Here is an 11,930-nt window from a genome sequence, read left to right on the forward strand (position 1 = left end):
CCAGTGACAGTGTGGATTATTAAAAATACAGAAGTAAAATGTTCTACATTAAATATAGTACATCATACAACTGATGTCATTGGTATTAATCAGGAAGTCATACAGTGGCTAATAACAAAGTGTATGGCAATCCGACAGGTTAAGAGATGCATCAGGAAGTCATACAGTGGCTAATAAAGTGTTATTACATTAGCAGCTTTATGACGATCTAACACCGTTTTAATAAAGATGATTAAATATAAAATATGGTGAAATTGCCGTTGTTCTGTCAGATAGCCATACGCTGTCAGGATAGCACACATGCAGTCAGTACGCATGCCCGCGCATGCGCATTAAGAAGTCCGACCGTCAGTGGAGTTGTCAGTTCAGCATACGCAACAAGTTATGACGAAAATAAGTCATTAAATTGTTTATAATATGACATAATATGATAACTAGATAAATATACATGCGTTGTCATGGTTTCAAAGTGTATTTAAAGCAGGTCTGGCTGCAGCTGCAGTCAATTACAACACAGGCCCGTGTAAAACTCATTAACCTACTTAACCGCTAAGTCAGGATGCCATATAACTGTTAATAACAAAGTGTATGATGATCTACGTCATGATTCTATGTTGCTGATTAAATAAAATCATATGGTAATGACAACGTATACATGTCTGAGCTAAGCGTATGACTATCTGACAACGTATGCTGATCTGACAGATATAGCCATCAGTTTGTCATACGCGTATGACGATCTGACAACGCATGGCTATCTGACAGAACACCGGACCGAACCCGATGGAACCGTTATACCTAGGATTTCTGTCGGCTAATGTTTGGGTCCGTCAGGTTTTGAAAATGGGCCGACAATCGGCCGACAGCTCGTGTGCGCTGGGCTTTACACTAAGTAAAGGAGGATCAGTGGAGAGCACCGGAGTTGAGCCTTTTTTCATTCGGTGTCATCAACAGAAAGAGAAAAAGGCCGGAAGAGACGATAATGCCGATAATTTTAATTTACCGTTTATCGTGACAGGCCTAAACACATATTTTGTTTTCAAACTCCACTGAAGTTTATTTCACACTTCAGGTTGCAACAGAACTACAAACCATCTTTACAGTGAAACACTTTTGTGTAACGTTTTGTTTTTTTTCATTCATTCATACCGCCGCCCCCCTGCAATGGCACTGCACCCCCTCTAGGGGGCGCGCCCCACACTTTGGGAACCACTGGTTTAGACCAGTGGTCCCCAACCACCGGGCCGCGGACCGGTACCGGTCCGTGGACCAATTGGTACCGGACCGCGCAAGAAATAATGAACTACTTCCGGATCTTTTATTTTGAAAATCCTAAACCGGATTTTACCGGTTACGTCTTGCGCGTCACAATTGAGCCAGCTTGCAGCAGAATGAGTAACAAAACATCAGAGTACAGTGAACCCTCGCTATTTCACAGTTCACCTTTCACCGTCTCGCTGCTTCGTGGATTTGCATCTTGCATTGTGTTCTGTTTTCTGATTGGCTAAACAGTCTCTCCGCTTCTTCTCTACCTGTGTGTCAACAACGTTGCGGTTTAATATGTACACGTACGTAAAACAGCTTGCCAAATTTAACATAATCGATGGTGGCATGTCGGTTTATAAGAATCTTTTTGCCCAGAAGAAAAAAGAGCGACAGCAGCTACCGATAACTATGTTCTTCTCTCGAAAAAACACACCTGCACCGCGGGCTTTAGAAGAAAAACCGCTACAGAGCGGAGTCAGGCTGCAGCGGCTCAGTCAGAAGAGCAGTGAAATACACGAGAGTCACTATTTGTGCTACTGTACTTTGTTTTGTTTTTTTTCATAATCATTTTTTATTTTCTCCCGTTCTAATCCAATAACTCGGGTCGCGGTGGGGTGGCGCTGATCTCCGCAATTCGGGCACAGGAATCCGCTTTCAGTTCGTATTAAATTATTATTTTACAGTACAGTAGTTATTTGTAAAAAAAAAAAAAATGTTTATACAGTACTTTTTATTTGTTAAACAAATGTTTGGGCCTGTAAAAAGGTTTTGTTCTTTGGTTTCAATGTATTATGTAGTATTTTATTGTATAATAATTGTAAAAAAATAAAGGTTAGTACTTCGCGGATTTCGCCTATCGCAGGTTCTTTTTGGAACGTAACCGCCGCGAAAAACGAGGGGGTTAGCCCTAACAGAGGTGATATTGTTTGGACCTGTGATCCATCCATCTTCTAACACCTTGACCCTAATGGGTCAGGAGGAGCTGCTGCCTCCACAGCGAAGGTTCTGAGAGGGGCGGGGTCACCTGGACAGGTCGCCAGTCTGTCGCAGGGCAACACAGAGCAGACAGGACACACAACCACACACACACACACAGGGAGAATTTAGAGACCAGTTAACCTGACAGTCGTGTTTCTGGACTGTGGGAGGAAGCCGGAGAACCGGACAGAACCCACCATGCACAGGGAGAACATGCAGACTCCATGCAGAAAGACCCCGGGAATCGAACCCAGAACCTTCTCGCTGCAAGGCAACAGTGGACCTGTGATCCCTCACAGCTTATTTTAAATAAACTGTCGCTGGTCCAGGTTTTAAGTTAGACAGTGATCTTAACGTAGAGAAGTTTTAAAATCTTTACCGGTTGTGAAAAATAAAATCCTTTCTGTCCAGATCTAAGCTTTTATTTCATCTCTGAGTTTATTGCAGTGGACTCCATGTTGGAGTGAGTCAGTCGTTGCTGAATCCCTTTTTACTCAAACTCCAAAAACAGAAAACATCACCTCTGTGCTGGCCTCACTTCACTGGCTGCTGGTGGATTTTACAGTTCATGTTAACATTCTTACTTTTGTTTTTAAGTGTCTGAACGACCTTCCCGACCCGCCTTGCCTCTCTGAACATCTTCATCCCTGCTTACCGTCTCGGCCCCGCAGGTCGGCTGAGCTGCAGCTCTGCAGGTGTGAAGGTCACAGAGGGGGCGGAGCTTCCTAATCCTTCACAGATAAAACTCAGCTTTAAACCTATTTTTATTCTTCAGCTTTCAGTAATAAGCGAGACATGGTTTGACCTTGTTGGTTTTAACTGGCTGTGTTTAATATTTTATTGCTCCTATGCCTTATTTATGACTATTATTTTACTATATTTTACAGTTTATACTTTTGTTTCAGCCGTTTCTAAAGAGCTTTATAGAAAAAGTTGGTACTGTATGCTAGCAGCATGGACTTATTAAGCTGAAGGATGTAAATCTGAGCTTTTTCTGACAGTCTTAATGACTTCCTGTCCTGCCGGGACACGGACCTGTAGCCCGGGATGATTGGGGTGGGGCAGGTGTGACTGCTTCCTGTTTGAGCCTCTTACCCCACAGGTAACTCCCAGGTGTCAGCGTCTCATTAAAACCGAGCCGACAGTAAATACGGATTATAAACAGCAGCTTTACGGTCAGCGAAGACAAAACTAGAACTGATCCGGTACCAATTGGACCCTGACAGGGAGGAAGTGTCAACGGCTCATTTATTAAAGTGACACTAATTAGTAACGTGGAGCAGCTGGGCAGGGAGATAATGAGGTCAGGTGACAGGCAGCAGCGGTCCAGCTGTCAGCAGCCGGGACGAATTTCCACCGACAGCTGATCCTGGTAATGAGTCAACCAAAACTACAGAAATATAAAGCAAAACGATGCAGATGGAGGAGAAGAGGAGGAGAAAGGAAACCGTGACGGGAGGTGAAACATCAGTCTGACTGGGAGCTAAACTCAGAGTTAGGACAGGAACAAACCAGGGTCGTTATGGCAAAGACTCAACAGACAACCAGTTAACTTTAACAACTAATAACCAGTTAACTTTAACAACTAATAACCAGTTAACTTTAACAACTAATAACCAATTAACTTTAACAGGAGTAAATGAAAACATAATTAACGGGGAAAAACTAACAATTCCAGTTATAAATATAACTGTTAGTTATAGTTAGCTATAATTCTAGCTATAACTAACTGGAACATTATATGGAATTATATTTTGTGTTTATAAAACTACCTAAAACATACTGAAACTATAGATATAACATCCTTGTTTTTTTTTTTATGAATCTATTTATTAGCCTTTTAATCTGATATGAACCAATCAGTTTCAGTCAGTTTTCTGCAAATTATGGCCCTCCATAATCCACCTGGTGGCGCTACGCAAAACAGCGACAGCAAAAGTTGGGAGAAAACGCCAGTCAGTCGGCTGTCCAACAATAATTTACATTTTTTGAAAATAGTACCTTCTGCTGAGTATTCGTTATCCACTCGATGGAAACATAATCCACCGAGTGGATTATGTACTAAATACTAAAAAATAAAGTATGAACAAACTAAAACTCCTACTATGACCAATAAAAGCTAAACTGTATTTCGGTTTGCTTTGAGTCGTAGTTCTGGTGAAATGTTTCCCAAACCCATGTTAATGTCTGAGGCTGATTCGTTCCTCTCATCATGTTTATTCTGGCAGTGCAGCCGACACTCTGATCTCAACAAGAACTTCACATTACTGCATGGAGTGGACCCCCCTCTGCCTTTCTCACTAACGCACATCTGTTGCTATGGTAACACACACACACACACCTGGATAGTTGGGTTGTTCAGCGGCTTGGAAAAAGCCTCTTTGTTCGGAGCGGATCAACATGGCAGTTGAGCCAGCAGACAGAGGAGAACTTCTGATCCGTCTCTTCGTTTATCAGGCCACAGTGGAGGGAAGTTCGCTTTTCCTTAAGGACGACATGAAGCCAAACATTTTAAAACTCTGATCCAACTCCAGATTATCAGGAGGTTTCAGTCCATGATAAAATGTTACATAAAAATACTATTTAGATATATAATATATGATTTAAAAGAAATTTAACTTCCTGATTTAACTCTCTCTCTCTCTTTAAAAATTCCTGCTCTTTCTGAAGCTCCGCCTCCAGGAAGTCATCCCAACATGGTTCCTCTATTAACCCTTTAATGTTTTTACACTGAGCAGCAGCTCCTTTAATGAGCTCAGCAGCTCCACCTGCTGGTTGCTAATTGCTGCTGGCTAGTCCGAAGGAGCTGAGTGGGGGAGGAGCTGCGCCTCGAAGGCGGGGCTAGGTCCACCCAGGCGTTTTAACAACTGAATGGTTGCCATGAAGATTTAAGGATTTCTCAACCATGCATGAACGATCAAAGCTAATTGATGAGGAAAGACCAAAAAACTCGATTTTACATAAAACTAATAACTTCTTTGCTCTCATGTGATATCTCAACTCGTCCAATCAGAAGGAGTAATTACAGCGGTAAATTTCTGTGTGTTTCTGCTCCGATCGCTGTGAATGAATCCCACCAAGGCGCTGAAGCCTGAAGGTGTTGTTAATGGATTCTCCTGCAGACTTTCAGATTGTTCTCCCATCAACCTGGCTGTTGATCAGGTGCATCCAAAAACAATGAGATTCTTCCAACAATCCACACTCCAGAAACATTCTGCATTTTCCAGCAACCAGACCAGCCGAATCTGGACTGGTGGTGCAGAGGTCAGAGGTCGTATAAATGGTGCATCAACATGTTGCATGCGTTGTTATCACGCCTTCAAACCATCAGCAACAGTCAGCGCAGAACGCCACCAGCATGAAGCAAACCAACAGCAGAAGATTACTATGCATGTTTTCACAGTTTTCAGTCAAATGCCATAAGGACTGGATGTCTTCAGCCTAATTAGTGGTTAGAGTGCAGCAACACACACACTCACACTCACACACTCTACCCCAGAAATGGACGTGAATCTTTTTAAAAAAAAAATTTACTACATCTGTTCTTTAGCAACAGATTATCTGTCATTTGAGCAGAGCAATGATTCATGAACTAGAGCCAATAACTGTGGTTGAAGGAGAGAAAAAGCAGCAGCATATGTCAGAGTAATGGGAAATGTAGTCAGTCCTTCCGACAACAGGAAGAAAAACGCAGTTTGGTCATTTATGGCTCTGCTAAATTAGCATTCAAAAGGCTACAGAAGGATTTAATAATATTATTTAAATAAACTGCCGGGGAAATGTTAATCTGCCCTCCATCTTGTAAATACACGTTAGGTTTTGACGTCACCATGGAGACGGTACTAGAACATACGAATGCGCGGCACAACAAAGAGGAAGCTACTAAAAGAATGAAAGAAATTCAAGCGGCTCTTTTTCGTTGAAGGAAAATATTTGGACTCTTTTTTGTTTTTACCTGAATTCCTGGGAAGAAAACTGAGCTGGACACGAGATTCACCGAGTTCAAAGTTCACAAAATGAAGACGGAGAACTACAGGAACACCGCTAATCCACGGAGCTAGTGAAGCTACAGCGGAGCCACGCTACGCAGCTCCCTCCGGTACAGAACTCTGAGAGGTGAGCTGTGATTGGTCAGAAGGGCCGGTACGGAACACAGAGGCGGGATATGATTGGTTAGAATGTTATGGGTGGGGCTTATGCCGTAATATTGATATTTTGCTTCAACTACTCCGCTTTCACTATCTGGTTTCTGTAGGCCACTTGAATACTTTTAAGAAACCTTTATCAAACACAATGAGGAGTTTTGAATATTTTTTACGGTTGTTCACTGAATAACTCCAAAGACTGAAAAACTCCTGGGTGTAAATTTAAACACGGTCTGCAGTAAGGTGGTGCTCTCTCTCTGTGACGCTTCGTTAAAACAAAATGGAGGATGGAGGGAGAGAAGGAGGAACTATTCACTCCAAGCATGGATTAATATTTAAAACTTAACAAATGTTAAAAAGACACTTTAATGTCTCCATGTATCGTTCAGACACATGGAGCAGATTTGCTCCAGTCTGATAGATCCTTATGATCTATGATAGATGATCATCTATCATGAGGTTCCTTTGATCACAGATTGATGGAAGCAGAAATTATTATGAAGAATCAGTCTGAACTAGTTTTGTAACTAACTATTAGCGTTTTTTATTCTAATAAAACACTAATAGTTAGCGTTCATTACCAGAGTTTTATTATTCTGGTAATAAAACTCTAAACAGGGAGACGAGAAATCAGACCAGGTGTTTAACGCTGAACCTTGGTGAGTGAGAAATAAAAACCAGAGAAGATTTCAGGATCTCCTGACAGTGGATGTCGTCCTTCAGCGTCTGTCACCGTGGAAAACGTCCCTGATTGGTCTTCCAGGAAGTCTCTGATGAGATAGAAAGTTGTTTTTAAAGGAGTGAAAAAATGACTGAACGATGATGAATCACAGCGAGACTGACATCAGAGCCACTGGTGGCAATCGCATTATGTTTCCACACAGAGCCGGGGGGGATGGCTGCAGGCATTAATGCACATGATTAAACACACACACATACGCACACACACACGATGCAGGCAGTAAGAAATGCCAACAAACCAACACCCAGCTTCATCCCAACATTTAGCCGCTCAGTAGAGGAGCTGAATGTGACAGCAGCAGGTTGTCAGGTTAACCTGTGAGATGAAGCCCAGCTGGCAGTAGCAGGATCATCCAACACCTCCAGAAACAGTTCAGCCACTGCAGCAGCAGCTTCCTCTGCTTTCAGCAAACCCAGAAACATATTCAGAGGTGTTATTTTGAGATGTTAGCATAACTGAGTAAACAACATAAACACCTTTTTTTAATTAAAGAGCAACAGATGAAAGTTGTGAGACCCAGTCAGGTGCGTAGGTTTCAGTTTAACAAGAAAACAGTTAACATAAACAAAGTTGAGCAGCAATAAAGGCAAAACTAAAATTTCTCATCTGAGTGTTTCAAATTATGGGGAAAATTCAGAAAGATGTGCAATTTGTTCCATTTTTTGCACAAGCTAGCTGGATTAAAAACACAGATAACACTGAAGATACGTAACGCGAAAACAAAAAAAGTCAGATTACAGTTTGGGAACGAATTCAGATCAAATAGTGTTTGGAGGTCTGATGAAAGTAAAATGAACTGTTTGGACATAAAAGGTTTTGTTACATTTGGAGGAAAAACTGGGATGCTCACCATCCTAACTGTAATGTACGGGAGTGGCAGAATCATGCTGTGAGGGGGGATTTGCTTCAGGAGGGACCGGTGCACTTTTGGAAATATTGAAGGAACATCTAAGGAATCAAAGCTCAGACACAAATTATCTAAACAAAATCTTACTCCTAGTTAGTGAGCAGATAGAAATATGTTTGCTAATTCTGAGCTAAAACAGGAATAGCATGTAAACAGCATTAACATTCCATCATACCAGAAAAACGTTTGCTACTTTGAGCTGAGAACTGTCCGCTCTCTGGCAGAAAGTTTGAGCCGGTTCTCCGTTGTCTTTAATTAACGAAGTGAAATAAGGATTCCAGCTCCAGCCGGAACGGCGACATCCAGCACCGTGTTTACACACAGCCTGCGGTTCTGCAACACAAACAGTCAGTCCACGGATCTCATTTAAATCTATCTGCAAGTCTGCAGCAACCCGTCGGAGTCCAACGAAGACGAGGCGTGATGCAACGCGGAGCAACGGCGGCAGCTCCAGCGCCGTAGCTGTCAGCCGCTCCAGTCCGACTCCGACGGCCACAAACATCAGTTGGACGCCATCTTTCATGTCCGGGATAAAGGTGAGGCTGGGTTCTCTGCATGCAGCCGTCGCTTGACATCTAAATGATGACATGAAAATGTAATAATGGAGACAGATGAAGGTCAGAAGAACAAGAAGAGAGAAGAAATGTGTTAGGAAGAGGAGCGTCCTCTGCAGGATTTAACTTTCTGTTGGTGTTGAAGCAGAACGAAGTTCTAACTGCTGAAAAAGAGTTAAAGTTATCAGTTCTGTGAAAAACTGCTGGCTTCCTTACAGATTTACTCTGTATATTTGTCCCAAATATCAGACAAAGAGAATCCAGCAGATATAAAAATCAGTTTTAAATTATGATGTCATCTCTGCCTGATATGCCTGGCTCTGTGTGAAATCCTGAATTAACTGTAGCCGAGTCCCCACCAACATTTTTTATGCAAATTTTGAAGCATCACATCAGAAAAAGTTGATGAAAACGGCAGAAATCAGAAAACCTTCCTCCGTTTTGCAAAAAAGTTTTAAAGTTTCGCTTGAGTTGGTTTGAAACAGTTTAACCCGATAAAGAGGAGATTACATCCTGATGTAGTGAACATTTCCATCCACTAGGGGTCAGCCAGTCCAGTCATTTAAACAGAACCTGATCGGCAACACGAAGCAGGGTAACAGATCTTATGTTCTGTAAACTAAATCAAAAACTTTCTGAGAAAACAACTGAAGCCTCAGGATAACCTTCCTGCTCCACATGACATGAAGAACGTCACCTTGACCTTTTGACCTTTATTTACTCCAACCATCTGTCTGACATAAAAAAAATATTTTACTCTGTCAGATAAAACATAATATCTGCTCTGATGTTTCATCTTCTCCCTTTTGTTGCTAAGACTTATAAAAACATAAATGGAAAACAAATCTCGACTTCTTGACCAATCGGGAAGGACCTCGTTGCCACGGTTACCCATCACACCTGTCAGAAAGTAAAACAGTCAGAGCAGAAATCCTTCCAGCTGCTCAGCATCCAGAACCAGAGCGAACAATGATCCAACCAGAAAAATGATCAAAAATAAAGTAAAACAAATAACTTGAATTCAACACACTGCCAGAATTACTTTTTGCAGTGCAACATGAAGCTGGCACTGATTATATCTGATTTTTCCAGAAGAAGAGAATATGACTCTTTATATTCAGAGCAGACTGATGTCTGCCCGGACGCCAGCAGCTTTCACGTGTTTGGGAAGCGGCGCCATCTCCCATGATGCTTTGTGCTCACACTGAAGCACAGCGGCGTTGTTGGCATTATTACACACAGAATTATTGTTGGGTTTTTCCTCAGAGACAGGCAGGCTGACAGTGTTTGGTGTAAACGGACTCAGGTAAATATTCTGTCTCCAGAACTTCTCCACACGTTTAAACAGGTTCAGACGTTTCACACTTTGACACATTAAAGCTGCAAACCTCAGAAACTTCAACATGTTCTGGTAATAAAACATGCAGCGGTTTTCCTCCAGCAGGTTTTCACATCCAGACGCTGAATATTTTACCAGCAGTGATAAACCACGATATAATGATCAATACTTAATAGATCCATCATATAATCAAACAGAAAACCAAACTGAAGAGACAATCCTGAGGAACAGTGAGTCCTTCTGTCTCACATCTAAACTAAATATTGTTAGAAATTGAGGCGATGCTGTAAAGGTGGAGGAAGAGGAAATCGTAAAAGGTTTGGTGATCCTGGGACCTTCGGTTTGAGGCGCCGTTACAAAGTTTCAATCAAGTATTTCAGATTAAATTTAGTTAGGAGCTTCATATTTTGTTAGCTCCTGTAGAGTAGGAGCTAAATATTTAGCGAAACATTTAGCTTGAGTAAATATTTAGTTTGAAACTGAGGTTTATGGATGAATAAATGAAATGGTGAAATATGAATTCCCACTCTCTTAATTACTGCTGTTAACTTTTTACAGTGTAACTCTACAGTCGTCCCGTTTCCTGTATAAACTTTATTATTTGCCACTAGAGCCACAAAAACTAAAAATATATCAGTAACATTTCAATGGTGGCAGAAAATCTGCAGGTTTAATCAGGATTAGTTTTATTAATCACTAGGAAACAATAATACCATTAATATTAATCATGAAGTAAATAAAGCAACATTAGCATTGATTTAAGATTATTTTTCATCTGCTCTGATTATTTCTGACATAAATTGGGAGGATAATGTGGTTTTAGATTTGAGCGACATGTCGGTGTGTCTGTGATTAATCCGGTGGCTCCATGATGAGCTGGTCTGATCTGAAAGCTTCAGATCCAGGTTCTGCCTCTCCAGAGCCGCCGTCTGAAAAGGCCAGCAGTTATTTCCATATTTATTGTGCCGCTTGGTTCCTCCGATGAATAAATCAAAGCTGCAGCTAATAGCCTTCTGCAGAGCGCGCAGTAATAAATCTCTGCTTTAGCGCACATCATTAGCTCGTCTCTCAAAATGCCACAAGTACTTTGTTTTAATTTACTAAAAGTCATTTCTAACCTTGATTCTGCAGCACGGCCCTCTTTCTTCTTCTGTGGTGTCTGCTTTCTCGCCCAGCCTTCTCGGTCTCCGGTGAGCTCCTCTTCCTGATTAGGGCTAATTAGGACGCCCACAGGTGGGCAATTAGGGGAGTAGAAGGGTGAGACAGGAAACGGGTCGGGGACACACTTCCTTTGATTGTGGGATGTTCACCAACCTCTCCTCTGAAGTTGTCATTATGAGCCTCTAAAAATATTAATTTTAACAAACAAGGAGCTTCAAACTTGGTGTGATATTCTAACAACGCGGAGAGGCGACGGCAGGACGTTTCTCTGCAGGTCAACCTGGAAAATGTTCTAACTTTTCTGCTACTTATTAAATATTCATTATTAAGGTTCATTTATCCATGTTTTATCTTTGTTTGTCTTTATCTCTGGAAAATAAGGTAATTTGTAATTAAACAACAAAATTACTCGACTGATTACATGAACCTGTTTATGTTCAGTTCAGTCTGAACATGAATCTGTTCATATTCATGTTCAGACTGAACTGATTGGATATTTCTTGGTGTAATCTTAATAAAATCTACTGTATATTCATTCAGTTTGTTACTATGGCGACAATTCACAACAATGGCGGCTCAAAACACTTTACAAAGAAAGCCATTTCAAGTTAATCTAGTTATCAGTTAATGCGTTAGTTTATTATTCTAATAAGGTTAAAAAGTTTCAATCTGAGGAAACTCAGCAGAGCATCGAGTCGTTGTCCTCCTGGACAGCAGGGGGCGAAAGTGGAGAGGAACCAGAACCAGAACCTGGCTCAGTACCAGCTGCCATCTGGAGGTTTGAGAAGACAGAGCAGCAGAACAGAACCAGGAGATCTTTCTATGTTTCAGAACTTCC

The 11,930-nt window shown here is 41.5% G+C and overlaps 1 long non-coding RNA gene across 1 annotated transcript; it reads right to left on the reverse strand.

Moving 5' to 3' along the window:
• Nucleotides 1-7,546: 7,546 nt before the first annotated feature.
• Nucleotides 7,547-11,556, reverse strand: LOC116726688 (uncharacterized). Its single transcript, XR_004340645.1, has 2 exons — nucleotides 11,050-11,556; nucleotides 7,547-8,613 (listed from the first exon to the last, which is right to left on the reverse strand). It is a non-coding gene; the product is annotated as an uncharacterized LOC116726688 (long non-coding RNA).
• Between the last annotated feature and the right edge of the window lie 374 nt (nucleotides 11,557-11,930).

This window comes from Xiphophorus hellerii, chromosome 10, assembly GCF_003331165.1.
Source record: "Xiphophorus hellerii strain 12219 chromosome 10, Xiphophorus_hellerii-4.1, whole genome shotgun sequence".
NCBI classification, from domain to species: Eukaryota; Metazoa; Chordata; class Actinopteri; order Cyprinodontiformes; family Poeciliidae; genus Xiphophorus; species Xiphophorus hellerii.